Here is a 17,021-nt window from a genome sequence, read left to right on the forward strand (position 1 = left end):
TCTCCCAGTAATGCTGTGCGGGCTGGGCGGGGGGTCAAGCTTACCTCTCTGACGTCTTCTTCGCTTGTCCCTCAGCGCCTCCCACGATGCGGTCCACGCGCATCACGTGACTACAAACGCTTCCTCTTTCAACCCGGAAGGAGGAAGTGTTTGTAGTCACGTGACCGCCGCGTGGACCGCATCATGGGAGGCGCCGAGGGACGAGCGAAGAAGACGTCAGAGAGATAAGCTTGACCCCCCCGCCCAGCCCGCACAGCATTACTGGGAGATATCCGGATTGCAACTATCCGGGTATCTTCCTAATCCGAATTTGAGCATCCCTGGTCCCCAGTATATGTAGCCAGAGGTGTAGGTGCCCAGTATATGTAGCCAGGGGTATATGTCCCCAGTATATGTAACCAGGGGTATAGGTGCCCAGTATATGTAGCCAGGGGTATAGGTGCCCAGTATATGTAGCCAGGGGTATAGGTGCCCAGTATATGTAGTCAGGGGTATAGTAGTCCTCAGTATATATAGCAAGGGGTATATGTGTCCCCAGTATATGTAGCCAGGGGTATATGTGTCCCCAGTATATGTAGCCAGTGGTATATGTCCCCAGTATATGTAGCCAGAGGTATATGTCCCCAGTAAATGTAGTCAGAGGTATAGGTGTCCCGTATATGTAGCCAGGGGTATATGTGCCCAGTACATGTAGTCAGGGCCAGGGTATAGTAGTCCCCAGTATATGTAGCCAGAGGTATATGTCCCCAGTATATGTAGTCAGGAGTATATGTCCCCAAAATAGGTAGCCAGGTGTCCCGCCAGCAGGAGAGGAGCAGCGCAGTAAAGGGGAGCTGTGGGCACAGCAGAGGAGAAGGGGGGACGTCTCCCCCATCCCTCTCCTTGGGGCTCCCCTTACTCGCTCTCCCCTCCAGAACTAAAATTTGACGCGGCTGGCAGCAGGCGGGACTTACCTCTTCCTCGTTCCGGTGTGAGAGTCAGCACTCCACTGCCGCTAGTCTGGTCTGCTCTAGACCAGAGCAGCGGCACACAGAACTTACCCGGCGCTTGGATCGAGGAAGAAGTAAGCCGCCGCAAATTTTAGTTCTGGAGGGGAAAGCGAGTAAGGGGAGCCCCAAGCTGAGGGAAGGGGGGGGGGGAGACGTCCCCCCTTCTCCACCGTGCCCAACGCTCCCCTTCACTGCGCTCTCTCCCTCTACACATGCCAGGGTGGACGACGTCCACCTTCTGAAAAAAGCAGGTGGACGTCATCCACCAGCGTTCACACCTGACTCGATCCCTGCATGCAAGTGTGCCTTACTGCCAATGAAAACACACTTCACCCACCTGCAATGGAATCCCCCACACCATGATCAATGTGATAGCCTCAAAGGACAATAATTGCATTTGCCCGTTGCATCACACAGACATAATGTGAAAGGGCCCTTAGTGCTGGAACCCACTAGAGCGTTTTTGCCAGCATTTTGGGATCGCTTTCAATCACTAGTGATTTCCCAAATGCTTTGCCAATGTAAGTGGATGGAGCAGATCCCACTGGAGTGATTGCGATTAAGGAAATCACAATCACAGGACATGCAGCAGTTTGGGAGAATTTCCATTCTAATGTATTGTATAGGAGCAGGGAAATAGTTTCTAAAATCGCTTCCAAAGTGCTACCACAAATTGCACCGATAGCGCTTTGTAGTGGGTCCTAGGCCTTACTGATTGATACGCTTGTTATTCAGCTCTTGTCAGGTTGTTAACCTCCTGAGCGATAATCCCGAGCTGAGCTCGGGGTATATCGCGCAGGAGGATTTCTCAGGCCCTGGTAGGCCGATTTGCATAATTTTTTTTTGTTACACGCACTTTGCTAGCTGCGTGTAACTTCCGATCGCCGCCGCTTGCCGTGCAGTCCACCCCCTCCCCGACCCCTTGCGCAGCCTGGCCAATCAGTGCCAGGCAGCGCTGAGGGGCGGATCTGGACTCCCTCCGACGTCACGACGTCCATGACGTCGGTGACGTCATCCCGCCCCGTCACCATGGCGACCGGGGAAGCCCAGCAGGAAATCCCGTTCTGAACGGGATTTCCTGCTTACTCTGATCGCCGAAGGCGATCGGAGTGGGTGGGGGGATGCCGCTGCGCTGCGGCTATCATGTAGCGAGCGATTTAAAAAATAAAAAATTTAAAAAAATAGTGCTGCGCCACCTCCTGGGCGATATAATTGTATCGCCCAGAGGGTTAATAGTTTCCAGTTCTAATCAGACATATGCAAATTTCTGTTTCCACCCATGGTTCTCCCTGTGGAGCAATCCTTCCTAAAACTTTCACCCAAAATGATCACAGCAATAATTTTCACGTCAATGATTTAGTAGCTATATTTCACTGTGTAAGCATTTTATTGTGTTAAAAAAAACGTGGTTAATGAATTCCCCAAGTGACACTAAATTGTATCTATTCGACTGATAAAAAAAGAGAAGAAAAGGAATCTACAGTGTCTGACCTTAAAGAAAAACTCCAACCTAGAATTGAACTTTATCCCAATCAGTAGCTGATACCCCCTTTTACATGAGAAATATAATGATTTTTACAAACAGACCATCAGGGGGCGCTGTATGACTGATTTTGTGCTGAAACCCCTCCTAGAAGAAGCTCTGAGTACCGTGGTACTCTGGGCAAACTGCCACAATGTAACAATGTTCACAGACAGGAATTAGCTGTTTACATCTGTCTCTAACAGCCAAAACTGCTAGGAGCAGCTACATAACCTGCCCACAGTAAAAATGTCACCATGTAATAAATGTCAGAATGTAAATCAGGAGTGGAAAGATTTTACAATGAGCAAACACTGACTAAATCATTTATACATAATTATGGTAAAAAATGAAGCACTTTTTTTTCTACATTATTTTCACTGGAGTTCCTATTAATATGATAGTCCCTGGAAATAAATAACAGCTGCTAGATCTGCAAGTCAGCAATCAGCTTATATGCAGAATTTCTATTGTAGTGTTCCTGCCGCCTCAAGCAACCTGTAAGATTCAGCAGTCTTTATTAAAGTGGACTTAACAGTCCACCCACACATGCTTAGCAACTAGTCTAGATATTACAAAAATATCCAACCTTGAAGTCAAGCTCACCGTTTAACCATTAATCACATAGTTTGCACAGCAACAACGTACCTTTAGTAGTCTCCAGCCATTACAATTGCATGTCAGATTCTACATTGTTCTGTGGCAGGCTATTCTGAATAAAAGTTGTTGTGAAATGTATTTCTGCGAACCTAACATATTCCCATCTCGTCTCAGCATAAAATTACTATGAATTAAGTCAAAAGCGCTACACGACACTTTGCCAGCCACAAGATGGCGCCCGGTGCTGTTCCAACAAGACCCCCTAGTGCCCGCCAGTGATGCAGCTGCGTGATGTGACCACCGTGCTCTTTGGCTCCCCACCTACTCATCTCTCGCGCATGCGCAGGTTCTGGTCTGGGGGGTCGGGCAGCACTTCGGGCGGAGAGGCAGCAGCAGCAGGGGATGGAGAGGGAGTGACCCGGGGTCCGGTAGGGATCACGGCCGGGTAAGTGGCTGCTGCTATGTGAGGCTTTGTAGATGGAGCTGAGTACATTAGAGCAGTGGAAGTTGCATGGATGCTGGTGGAAAATGCATGCTGTAAAGGAATGTATAAGAGCTCCAGGCTTGCTGTATAAATGGATATGTGTGGCTATCAGTGTTATAGAGGTGCTCAGTCAGTCACATGTGGCTGACATGCTATAGGATCGCCCAGCTGTCTGTATGAGACTACTCTATTAACTGTCGTTGTATCTGGGATTGGTTTATGCATCTTATGGAGGGAAAGGCATCAGTGTAATTACATGGTACAGATGCCCTATGCATTCTTGCAGGTACATAATCCAATGTTTAGATTTCTTGTGACAACTTGTATAAGACGCGTATTAGTGTAGTAATTATAGAATATGGTAATCGTGGTATTAACATATGCCTTTCCTTGTTACTATTGGTGTGCCTGCTTGCTAACCTTTGCATAGGCTGTTGCTATGATTTCAATTTAGGCATGCTTCTATTTAGATTTTCCATTTACTCATGCATATACATATGTCCCCTATGTACTAAGAATTAATAATTTCCCCAGTGGTCAACCTCCAGATTCTTATTTTTCTATAGATATCCTCAGTTGCTGGGCAGAGGTCTGTGTGGTCAGAGTGGTTTATATTAAGTAGTGAAGCATGGCAGTAAAGAACTAGTTATCTAGATTGGAGAGGCTAATTCAAAATAGAAGTAGGTTTATTGTGCAAGGAATTCATGTATTCAGCATTCAGAGCCAGTTAGCTCTGTGACAGATCTCCAGAAATGACCACAAACTTGTCATCGTTGCCACCAGCACTGAATGCCCAAGTACCTTCCTAATTCATTTTGTTTATTGTTATAGCCTTGCTATTCTTGCTGTTCAGTGGGCAGTTGTTCATAGGTGTATCTATATCTTGTTCATGGTGATTGGCTGTGAATATGCAGCCCCTGAGGGCTTTGTAAATTTTTAGAAATCAGTAAGCAGTGCTTTGATAAATATTTTTTTTTTTTTTAGATGATTTATATAGGGTGCAGTTCTTATTATGTAAAACTAGTCTTCCTAAGCCCATTTAAAAACACGCTCTAGGTAGTGTTACCGCACGCACATGGACGCCCTGCTCCTTGGCCCGTCCTCCTGTCCCAGCGGTTGACTGTACTGCGCACATGCGCAGTACAAAAAAAAACAGGGGCACACAACTATTCAGTTGATGACGCAGGGACAATTGCATTTCATTGTATAGGATGCTTCACTGCCAGCATAAAACTGTGAAAGTGTGCGTAGTAACAGGTTGTAGTGAACAACGCCCACACTACTCGGCCAACCAGAATGCTTTGTGCTGTTGAGGGTGCTGTGATTGGAGGACTGTTCCCTAGGAGGTTTCCTGCTGGCTCCCCTAAATTAGAGTAGCGCTGTAATTTGTATCCCATGTAAACACTGCATGTGTGGCACATTATTGGTGTACAGTGTCACAGGAAAGCCATATACTAAACTACCAAGTGTTATGAATCAATTTGACCTCTTATCTGATTAAAAAACAATTATTTTAATTAAAATCAAAACTAGAGACTTTTGATCCACCTTTGATGCAAATAATAGAAACTTGGATTGTCTAAGGCAGTTATTTTTATTGATTGGCGGTGGGGTGTGGGGAGGGATCAATGTCCACATAGCTTTCTACTACATCAGATAGAAAAGAGCCAGCAGTGGCAATGTGTGTTGCTTGATAGTGTACTGATTAACCCTGTTAGCGGTAACCCCGAGCTGAGCTCGGGGTAAGCCGCCGCAGAGGATATCTCAGCCCCTGGTGGGGCGATTTGCCTCATTTAAAGTGCTGTACGCGCAGCTAGCACTTTGCTAGCCGCATGTCCAGCTAGATCGCCGCCGCTCTGCGGCAATTGTCCGCACGCAGCGGCGGAAGAGGCCCCCCCCCCTCCAGAGCCCTGTGCTGCCCGGACTAATGACTTATAGGCAGCGCTATGGGCTAGATCGGAGACGTCTGACGTCAGGATGTCGGCAGACGTCCATGATGTCATTCCGATCGTCGCCATGGCGACAGGATAAGCCAAACAGGGGAACACGTTATATACGCATTCCCCTGTTTGCTATTGATGCCGGCGACGATCGCACTAGAGGGACACATGCGCCCTCTAGTGGTGTTTCATTTAGCTACCACTCTGGTAGCTTTACATGAAACAAGCAAAAAAAAATATTTAAAAAATGTATTTCTGCCTATTTGGCAGAATTAAAGAACCGCCAGGAAGGTTAAGGGCTCTGCCTCTGACACAGGGGACCAGGGTTCAAATTCTGGCTGAAGCCAGTAGCTATTCAGTAAAGAGATCTTGGTCAAGACTCCCTAACACTGCAGGGTGGCCTATTGAGTGCACCCTTAGTGGCTGCAGCTCTCAAGTGCTTTGAGTCTAACAGGAGAAAAGTTTTTTTATTTATGAACAGATCTGTGATTAAAATTGAGTGGGGCTAAATCCTTGTACACACATCAGATAAAAGTTGTTAGAAATGGCCAATGAATGACAGGTCCGATAATTGGTATAAAAAAATGTAGCCAAACAGTGTTAAACAAGGATGAGCAACTGATAATGCGTAATTAGGCTGATCCAACGGGTGGTTCAGCTATGAAGATTATTGGGCTGATATCTGACAGCGTGTACTATGGTGTTCAAACAACATTTTGTCGGACTAGTTCCAAAGCATATATACAAATGTCCTGTGAAATGTCACTTCCCCCTGCGTGTGCAGCATATGAAAAGCATAATCGTTAGGAATATTGGTATGTATGTGTACAGTGTCATTTAACCACTTTGCATCCAGACCTTGTTTCCCCCTCATGGACCAGAGCCGTTTTGACATTTTAGCCATGACCCTAGTTAATCAGCAATAACTTTATTACTCATGACACTTAAATGATCTATATACCGTATTTTTCAAGACAAACTATACTTTCATTGGTGGGTATTTTGTACTAAGAAAATAGTTTGTTTTCTATTCATTTTAATGGGAAAAAAGAGGACATTTTTTTTTAACAATGCATGATTTCTCAGTTTTTACTGGTTTCAGCTTAAATAAAAAGTGCTACTGTCATAAAAAATCATGCCACTAGTATTATGTCCCCCAGAATAGATAGCCAGATGTGTCCCCAGTATCAGCCCCCCCCTCCCCCTGGATAGTTAGATATGTCCCCAATATAAAAGTATACTCAGATGTGTCTCCCGCATTTGCCACCCCCAGCATAGATTGTCAGGTGCGCCCCTAATAGTGCCCCTAATTATAGCCAGATGTGACCCCAAGATCAGCATTGCCCCATGTTAGCCAGATATGCCCCCAGGATTAGCACCGGCCCCCCATCATAGCCAAATGTGCCCCCAGTATTAGGTTATCCCCCCCCCCCCCCCAGGGTAACCAGATGTGCCTTACTATTAGAAACCCCCCAGTTAGCCAGATATCCCCCAGTGATCTTAACGTCCCCCCCCTTTTAAATACCCCCTCTCCCCCCCCAGGATCGATAGCCAGATCCACCCCCCCCCCCCCCCTCTACCAGCAAGCAGCCTCTCTCACCTCGCCTGGTTCCTGCGACTGTCCTGAAGCCCCAGCCTCCGATCCCCGCTCTGCTGTCAGCTCCGCTATGCCGAATATCTGATCCAAGCTTGATGATGTCATCAAGCCGGGACCTGGATATTCGGCATAGCAGGGCTGAATGCAGAGCGAGGATCTGGCTTCAGGATAGTCGCAGGAACGAGGTAAGGTGAGTGAGGCTGCTTGCTGGAGGATTTTTTTTTTTAATGATTTGTGCACAGAGGGGGACAGATGAAGGATCGCTGCAGTAGTCAATCGTTCATGGGAGGGGGGTGGACTAATTGGCCATAAGGCAACACAGTGTTCTCCCCAGACTTTTTTTTTCCATCCGGGTGGCATGAAAAAAGTAGCTGGGTGGCATGGAAAAGTAGCTGGGTGGGGTAAGATGAGAGAATGCAGGGCCGGTGCTTTTCTGCAAAACTCTGCTTACAGCAGAGGGGGTGGTGTGCCGATGACAGCCGGGTGCTCACCAAAACTAGCCGGGTGAAGCACCCGGCAAAAAGAGCCTGGAGAGAACACTGGAACATGTTCCCTTTCACCAATTAGTAATGAAGCTGACAGTGATAGGGGGTGCGCTCTGCAGCGCATCCGACTGTGCACAGCAGGGCTGCAAGCTGAGTCAGTATATCTATGTCATGGTGGCTTGGAGGGTGCCACAGATGACGTAAATATACTGTAGCGGTGGAAAAAGTGGTTAAACAACTTTTTTTTTTTTTTTTTTTTTTGCTGAGTTACGCTTTTTGGTTGATTTCTCTTTTTGTCCGACTTACATCTGTGCTGTGTATGGACCTTTTAGGCTCCTTTGACGCTACGCTCGTTGCTTTTAGTTATAACTGAAAGGATAACTGGTGTGCACGATAGTGTCCATGTTTCTCTATGGCCTCTTTCACATTGTACACAGAAATACTGAGCTTTTTCACAATGCACTGCTATGGAACAACTGATTGTATAAATCGCATCAGTTTTTCTGCATACAATGTTAAAGAGGCTATAGTGGTCAAGCAAATAGATCAGTTACAACAAGATATCGGTCATCTGCTAGATTGAGTAAAAATCTAAAGTGTACTCACTGGATTGAACCTGGCTGTGGCGGCCCATAAAGACTGCCTTGGACGAGAATCTTTAGTGAATTAGTTTGTTCAGCTAGCCTAGGAGTTAGTGACACATCTGTACTGTGTGGGCACTGCACTTCCGCTAAAGGGATTGAGTACCTATCCCTGCCGGGCGACAGAAATGCCTTGGTGTATACAAGGCTTATGTCTTCTTATCTCTAAACTAGTCTCTCATCAGCTAGTTCAGACTTTACTCCACCCTAAGAAGACAAGGGACACCATCCAGAAGGCAGAAGCCTATAATTCCTGCATCCAGCACCACAGAACAATGTGCTGATTATCCACAGAATACCCTCCTCCTCCATCATTCTCACATAGTGTCCCTATGCTGCATTTTTTACACCCCTGCACATGCACAGAGTCCTTGTCTATAGCTTTACTAACGTGCCAGACATGCAGTCCTTTAGGATTTCTAGTACAGAGAGCTTGGTTGGTACAGTGACAGTACTAGCAAAGCATTCTGCTTATTTAGCTAACCTTTAGGAGCTGATTCTGTGTGCAGAACTGAGATTATAGTTTCTGTCACCAGTCATGTTACTGTCACCTTGGGCAGCAGGGAAGTAGAGTTTCCTCTACTGTTAGGCTTAGTTGCCTTTCATTCCAAACTTTCTGTAATGTGCCTTAGAAATAAGAATGCTTGCCAGATAAAGTATAGCATACTAATGCTGGATACACACTATGCGTTTCCGCGTGCGACGCGGCCGTCGATACGCGTCGATTCAATTATTTCCGACATGTCCGATTCAAGCTTCGATGGATCATTAGGTCGATTTGCCATACTTTACATGGCATTCGACCTAAAAATCATCGAAATTCGTTTGGAAATGTTCGGAAATAATCTAATCGACGCGTATCGACGGCCGCGTCGCACGCGGAAACGCATAGTGTGTATCCAGCATAAGACTTAAGTTTTATAGTTGAATTATTGTTATTTATTTGTATAGGGCTGAAATGTTCCAAAGCGCTTTACAGTGTATAGAGTCATTTCACTAAGGGCAGGTTTACAGTGAATGTTTTGTGTCAGCGCATTAGTTGCCACCCAGATATGGTGCCAGTACTGCGTAATAGCAATGCATCTGTTGCAGTGCTCAAAGCACTGCAGGGTGCATTTTTACTGTACAGTGGTTTCTTTTTCATTACAGTGAGAGAGGCATGAAATGTGCCCAGCAATGGATGCGCTGGTATAGCACATTAACTTTAAACCAGTGCTAACTGCCCATCAGATTGACTTACAATATGATCTCAACTATAATTCATAGTCTTATGTGCCTGAACGAAAAGGAAAACCAATTAACTTGCGTATATGTTTTTGGGTTAAGAAAGAAAACTAGATTGCCTGGAGGAAAACTGGAAAATATTATATGTGGCCTACACAATTTGGCCCTGTGAAAACAAATGGGCGAAGTAAATCAGCAACAGCCGCTCGCGTGCCCCCTCATGCCCGCACACACGGGCTCGCTTGCACCCTCACCTGTGTGGCAACGGCAGCGGTTCTGTGCCTATGCACTTGGCGCCTAACACAGCTGCAGCCCATGGATGCAGATCCCAGGGTCTTTTTAATACTGTCAGTCATGAGCAGAGGTGATAAGTTTTTTCCTGTATTTTTGCCTTTCAAGTAAACCTGAAGTGATGCAAAAAAATATAAACTTACCTATGTAGAGGGAAGGCTCTGAATCTCTTGGGAGTCCTCGGTTCCTGCCCTCGTTCCACCGCTGTGCCCCTGTTGAAGATATTTGACGAGCCCTCCTCAGGTGGGCTTTGCAAGTACTCGTGTCTCCGAGTACTCCTGAAGACTAGCACATCCGTATTACACACATTAGTCTGTGCACGTGCATGCACAGTACCAGTGCCTTCGTCCTCAGGAGCACTTGGGGCACGATTGCTTCCATAGCCCAGAAGGCGCGTAAATTGAACAGGGAACAGTGGTGGAATGGGAATGCTCTGAGTTCCAGAGCCTTCCCTCTAAATGGGTAAGTATCTCACCTGAAGATAGTTTTCTCGCTTCAGGTTCATTTTTAAGCATTAGAAATGTTATGGTGACTTTAGCTGCTTTTTTTCATTTTACATTAATGGGAGTTAGTAGGTATGAGAACTTTTGCAAGGAGCCAAAAAACATTCACAAACTAATCATTAAAGGACCACTATAGCAAAAAAATTAAAATACACGTGTCAGTGTTCTCCCCAGAAATTTTTTCCAGCCGGGTGGCAAGAAAAAGTAGCCAGGTGGGGCGTGATAACAGAATGCAGGGCTGGCGCTTCTCTGCATACAGCAGAGAAGATGAGCCGATGACAGCCGGGTGGTCACCAAAACTAGCCGGGTGGAGCACCCAGCTAAAAGAGCCTGGGGAGAACACTGTGTGTAAACATACTTTGTAAGAAGTACATTCAGGCTAGGTTTTCACTTGTGCGTTTTGGTAAAGATTTTTTTGCTCAGAAAATTTGCATTAGTTTGACAACAACAGATTTATTTATTTATTTTTTTTTGCTTATGAAAATTCGCATTGAATGGAAACGGCCCCCGTTTCCATTCAATGCGAATTTTCAGAAGTAAAAAAAAATCTGAGGCCCTGCTTCATTTTTTTGGGGGGGATATTTTATGCATATTGCTTTGCAATGCAAATTTTTGCTTCATTTGTGTGAAAATTTACATTAAATGCACGGTTTCATGCTGAAATCGATTCACAATCTGTTTGCAGTAAAGGCAGCCATACAATCCCTCTCTGATCAGATTCGATCAGAGAGGGATCTATCTGTTGGTCGATCTGATGGCAAATCGACCAGTGTATGGCCACCTTAATGCATTTTAACCTCTTAAAGGGAACCTTAACTGAACAGGGGGTAAAGAGTTTCACTTACCTGGTGCTATTACCAGCCCCCTGCAGCAGTCCTTTGCCCTCGGAGCCACTCTGGAATCCTCCGGTCCCCCGCTGTCACTTAGTTTCGTTTTTGGCGACTCACCAGTTGGCCGGCCACCATGCGTATTATTGGACGCATTCCCTACTACAATTAACGCTGTTGCGGACCGCAACGCATACAAAAATACACAGAGCTTTCTGTTGGTGGACTGTGACCGCTCATTAGTTTTTTATTTATTTAAAAAAAAAAAAGAACATACCGTTTTTAAAAATTTTTTTTTTTTTTTTTTTTTTTCGCTTGGCAGGCAGATCACGTCACTCAGCGGGGATGTCCACGTGATCCCCTGCAATCACCTCCTCCAGAACTTGACACCAATCGACGTTACACGGTCCTGGGGGAGCCACTTTGATACCAGCTCATTATTTTTTATTTTTTATATAAACTTACATTTTTGTGGAAGTAGAAGAGATTAAATGGCAAGGCAAATTCAATTATACAATGAACCATAAAGAACACTACAGTCTGATACTCATGAATTCTAAATTTTACGTGATGGCGGTCCTCTTAACAATTAGCATGATGGTTGTGCCAATTAATAATTATCTTACAAATCTAATTGGCTCTATGCAAAATTCGGCTTCAGGGTTTGGCAATTCTGGTAGATGATAAAATGTTATTGAAACTACAGATATGTGCTAATGTAAAATAGGCAGCGACGTGGAGTGACACAGGAGGTCATAGGTGACTGTGACCACCCAGTTAGAAGCTTACATACATTAGCACGAAGATACTAGGGATTCCTTATACATTTGATAGTTTCAAATTTGTCTGGTTATGATCAGATGATCATGTAATTTCTACTTGCTTCTTTCTCCTTTATGAATCTGCATTGGTGAAGAAATGAACAGCTGTAATGATGAGCTATCTGTAATTCATCTAGAATCACTAGGGTGATGAACTGTGAGGACAATTGTACAGTAATACCCCATTGACTGGCAGTCAGAATATAAGAAAGCTCATCACATGGTGATGCATGACATAGACATAATGTGAAATATTTCATCAGTTTTCACTAAGCATAATTCTTGTGTCTAGATGTCAAAATATGTATGTGGTAATCACCTGACTTGCAGGTATTTAGACCAGACGCTGTTTGTGATCTGTGATGTTTAGGTCCAGTCATGTTGTTCTCTGCAGTCTCTAACCTAGTTTTCAGTTACATTACGGCCTGCAGACTTGTCTTTCTAATCTGCTTTTGCATAGCTAGTCACTGTTATCTTGCTGACATTTGCAGATTTGCCATTTTGGGCCTAGATGCTTTACAGTACAACTCAAAAACTCCTAATTTTAATTGTAAAAAATTCAAGCAAACACGCTAAGGATGACATTAGCAATTTTTGGGGTTTTTTTTAGCGTCCCCCCCCCCCCCCCTCCCGCTGCGCGCTACGATTTTGGGCAAAGTGCTTTTGCAGATCGATTTCGTTTTGTCACTTCCTGACGCCAGTGAACTCTTTGACCCAGAAAATATTAAATACAATGTATTTATTCTTAAAAACGTAAATGCCATCGCTGCATAAAGCGATTTTTGTGAGTTTTCCTATACCTTCTGTTAGAGAAAAATCACTCCAAGAGCGGCCGAAACGCACTGATATGAACCTTCTCATAGAGAATCATTGCACAAGCGTTTTGATTTTTAAAATTGGATGCACTTGAAAAAGGCCAAAAACGCCCCAGATGTCAATAAGCCTTAATACTGCCCACTGGTATTATTCGTACAATAGTGTGTGTGCTGTTTTTATTTGCACACAACAGCTTAAGGCATCTGGTTTGATATATACAGGTGGGCATGCACATACAGTATACAATATATACTGTATATGTACACATACAATGTCTTCATAATGCCAACACTTCCACTGCCTTCTATGACCTGCCCAAGCTCAGTTCTTATCAATGATTGGTCGAGAGGTTCTAGTGCGCCCTGCGCAGTGCAGCCACGCTTGGACAGGAATGCAGTTGCGCAAACCTATTCAATCAGCCCTTGTTGAAAAGTTTCAGAGGCTACCAGTGCTGAAACGGCAAGCTTAAGGGAAATGGCAGAAGCCCCTGTATTATCCAGAGGGTTCCCTCTACTGAGGTAAGTAGCTAACTTTTCAAAATTTCACTTCAGGTACACTTTCAGAGCATTGTGACTTCCTGCTTTTTTTTCTTAGTGCATGAAAAGGCAAGCTGAGCGGTGTGTGTAGTCAATTTCTTTGATCTGTGAGCTGGATGTGGAAGAAATAAATGCGCTTATTTTGTTCCATAGCTGATGACCATCTGCACAGGATCAATCTAAGTTGTTGGTTTACATTATTACATGGTTCATTTCAATACTAAATCACTGATGCTCTTGTAAAAGTGGCTGCTGGCCTGACTGCCTGAAAAGTGCATTTGTTTCCACAGAAATGGGATCGCTTTTCAGATCTCCATATTTATAAAAGCAGCAATCATCTAAACAGATTGCTGCATTTTAGACTGCCAATTTTATTTGCTACCCATTTTCATTAGAAATCTTTAGTTGCTGTATTTATGAAGCAATGAACAGCCTCACTGTGACGAACGCCATAGGCAGCAGTGAACAACAGTGTTTTTTTTTTGGTTTGTTTGTTGTTGTTTTTTTCAAACACCCTGTCCACTTCTTTTGCAACAGGTGGAAGTTTTAAGAAGAAGCGGTAAGTGGCCAGGGTGAACCTATGAACGGTATACTGCTACTTTATTGTAGTAATATAACAAACATTAGTAATGGTTGCAGCTGATGACTGTATATAGTTGTTTGTGTAGGTGAAATCAGGACCCTGCCACCAGGGCTGTGGAGTCGGGGTCGAAAAAATTCGGAGCAATTTTTGGGTGCCTGGAGTCTGGAAAAAATGCTCCGACTCCTAATGAATTTAAACTGTAATTTAAAATAGAAAATATGATAAAATATTCTATTTCTCAGATAATAGTCATAAATAATTTATATATACAGTAATAGCTGTGCTTAGTCCACAAAAATGAAATAAACCGGTCAAAAAATAGTTACTTGTGCTGCTTCAATAAAGCAGTCCCCGTATTTTTAAAGTCAGATATACATATCTGATTGTGACTGTACAGTATATATCCTAATAAATATATACTAAATAACATCTATGCTGTAAGAATAAAGCCTGATGTGTAGCTGTGTCACTAATAGAGATGGTCAATGAGATGGAAATAATTCTGCGCTGGTGCTGGTTTATGCAAATTTATGCACTCCCTTTGCTCATGAAATCAAATAACTTCATATGTTAAAATTTGTTTGATAACTACGGATTAAAGGGTACCTGAGACGGATGAAAAGAAAAGATTTTTTTTTTATACATACATATACAGGATCTTCTCAAAAAATTAGCATATTGTGATAAAGTTCATTATTTTCTGTAATGTACTGATAAACATTAGACTTTCATATATTTTAGATTCAAATACACACAACTGAAGTAGTTCAAGCCTTTTATTGTTTTAATACTGATGATTTTGGCATACAGCTCATGAAAACCTAAATTTCCTATCTCAAAAAATTAGCATATTTCATCTGACCAATAAAAGAAAAGTGTTTTTAAAACAAAAAAAGTCAACTTTCAAATAATTATGTTCAGTTATGCACTCAATACTTGGTCGGGAATTCTTTTGCAGAAATGACTGCTTCAATGCGGCGTGGCATGGAGGCAATCAGCCTGTGGCACTGCTCAGGTGTTATGGAGGTGGGGCGTGATAACAGAATGCAGGGCTGGCGCTTCTCTGCATACAGCAGAGAAGATGAGCCGATGACAGCCGGGTGGTCACCAAAACTAGCCGGGTGGAGCACCCAGCTAAAAGAGCCTGGGGAGAACACTGTGTGTAAACATACTTTGTAAGAAGTACATTCAGGCTAGGTTTTCACTTGTGCGTTTTGGTAAAGATTTTTTTGCTCAGAAAATTTGCATTAGTTTGACAACAACAGATTTATTTATTTATTTTTTTTTGCTTATGAAAATTCGCATTGAATGGAAACGGCCCCCGTTTCCATTCAATGCGAATTTTCAGAAGTAAAAAAAAATCTGAGGCCCTGCTTCATTTTTTTGGGGGGGATATTTTATGCATATTGCTTTGCAATGCAAATTTTTGCTTCATTTGTGTGAAAATTTACATTAAATGCACGGTTTCATGCTGAAATCGATTCACAATCTGTTTGCAGTAAAGGCAGCCATACAATCCCTCTCTGATCAGATTCGATCAGAGAGGGATCTATCTGTTGGTCGATCTGATGGCAAATCGACCAGTGTATGGCCACCTTAATGCATTTTAACCTCTTAAAGGGAACCTTAACTGAACAGGGGGTAAAGAGTTTCACTTACCTGGTGCTATTACCAGCCCCCTGCAGCAGTCCTTTGCCCTCGGAGCCACTCTGGAATCCTCCGGTCCCCCGCTGTCACTTAGTTTCGTTTTTGGCGACTCACCAGTTGGCCGGCCACCATGCGTATTATTGGACGCATTCCCTACTACAATTAACGCTGTTGCGGACCGCAACGCATACAAAAATACACAGAGCTTTCTGTTGGTGGACTGTGACCGCTCATTAGTTTTTTATTTATTTAAAAAAAAAAAAGAACATACCGTTTTTAAAAATTTTTTTTTTTTTTTTTTTTTTTCGCTTGGCAGGCAGATCACGTCACTCAGCGGGGATGTCCACGTGATCCCCTGCAATCACCTCCTCCAGAACTTGACACCAATCGACGTTACACGGTCCTGGGGGAGCCACTTTGATACCAGCTCATTATTTTTTATTTTTTATATAAACTTACATTTTTGTGGAAGTAGAAGAGATTAAATGGCAAGGCAAATTCAATTATACAATGAACCATAAAGAACACTACAGTCTGATACTCATGAATTCTAAATTTTACGTGATGGCGGTCCTCTTAACAATTAGCATGATGGTTGTGCCAATTAATAATTATCTTACAAATCTAATTGGCTCTATGCAAAATTCGGCTTCAGGGTTTGGCAATTCTGGTAGATGATAAAATGTTATTGAAACTACAGATATGTGCTAATGTAAAATAGGCAGCGACGTGGAGTGACACAGGAGGTCATAGGTGACTGTGACCACCCAGTTAGAAGCTTACATACATTAGCACGAAGATACTAGGGATTCCTTATACATTTGATAGTTTCAAATTTGTCTGGTTATGATCAGATGATCATGTAATTTCTACTTGCTTCTTTCCCCTTTATGAATCTGCATTGGTGAAGAAATGAACAGCTGTAATGATGAGCTATCTGTAATTCATCTAGAATCACTAGGGTGATGAACTGTGAGGACAATTGTACAGTAATACCCCATTGACTGGCAGTCAGAATATAAGAAAGCTCATCACATGGTGATGCATGACATAGACATAATGTGAAATATTTCATCAGTTTTCACTAAGCATAATTCTTGTGTCTAGATGTCAAAATATGTATGTGGTAATCACCTGACTTGCAGGTATTTAGACCAGACGCTGTTTGTGATCTGTGATGTTTAGGTCCAGTCATGTTGTTCTCTGCAGTCTCTAACCTAGTTTTCAGTTACATTACGGCCTGCAGACTTGTCTTTCTAATCTGCTTTTGCATAGCTGGTCACTGTTATCTTGCTGACATTTGCAGATTTGCCATTTTGGGCCTAGATGCTTTACAGTACAACTCAAAAACTCCTAATTTTAATTGTAAAAAATTCAAGCAAACACGCTAAGGATGACATTAGCAATTTTTGGGGTTTTTTTTAGCGTCCCCCCCCCCCCTCCCGCTGCGCGCTACGATTTTGGGCAAAGTGCTTTTGCAGATCGATTTCGTTTTGTCACTTCCTGACGCCAGTG

General features: G+C 43.4%; 1 protein-coding gene across 2 annotated transcripts in view; it reads left to right on the forward strand.

Moving 5' to 3' along the window:
- Positions 1 to 3,465: 3,465 nt before the first annotated feature.
- TLN2 (talin 2) overlaps positions 3,466 to 17,021 on the forward strand; it is a 273,188-nt gene continuing 259,632 nt past the window's right edge. The window contains exon 1 of one of the 2 annotated variants that reach the window (XM_068275770.1): positions 3,466 to 3,556. The gene's annotated coding sequence lies outside the window, so the exon portion shown is untranslated. The remainder of the gene's footprint in view (positions 3,557 to 17,021) is intronic. The other variant, XM_068275771.1, reaches the window with a different exon arrangement.

This window comes from Hyperolius riggenbachi, chromosome 3 (genome assembly GCF_040937935.1).
Source record: "Hyperolius riggenbachi isolate aHypRig1 chromosome 3, aHypRig1.pri, whole genome shotgun sequence".
In the NCBI taxonomy this organism is placed as follows: Eukaryota; Metazoa; Chordata; class Amphibia; order Anura; family Hyperoliidae; genus Hyperolius; species Hyperolius riggenbachi.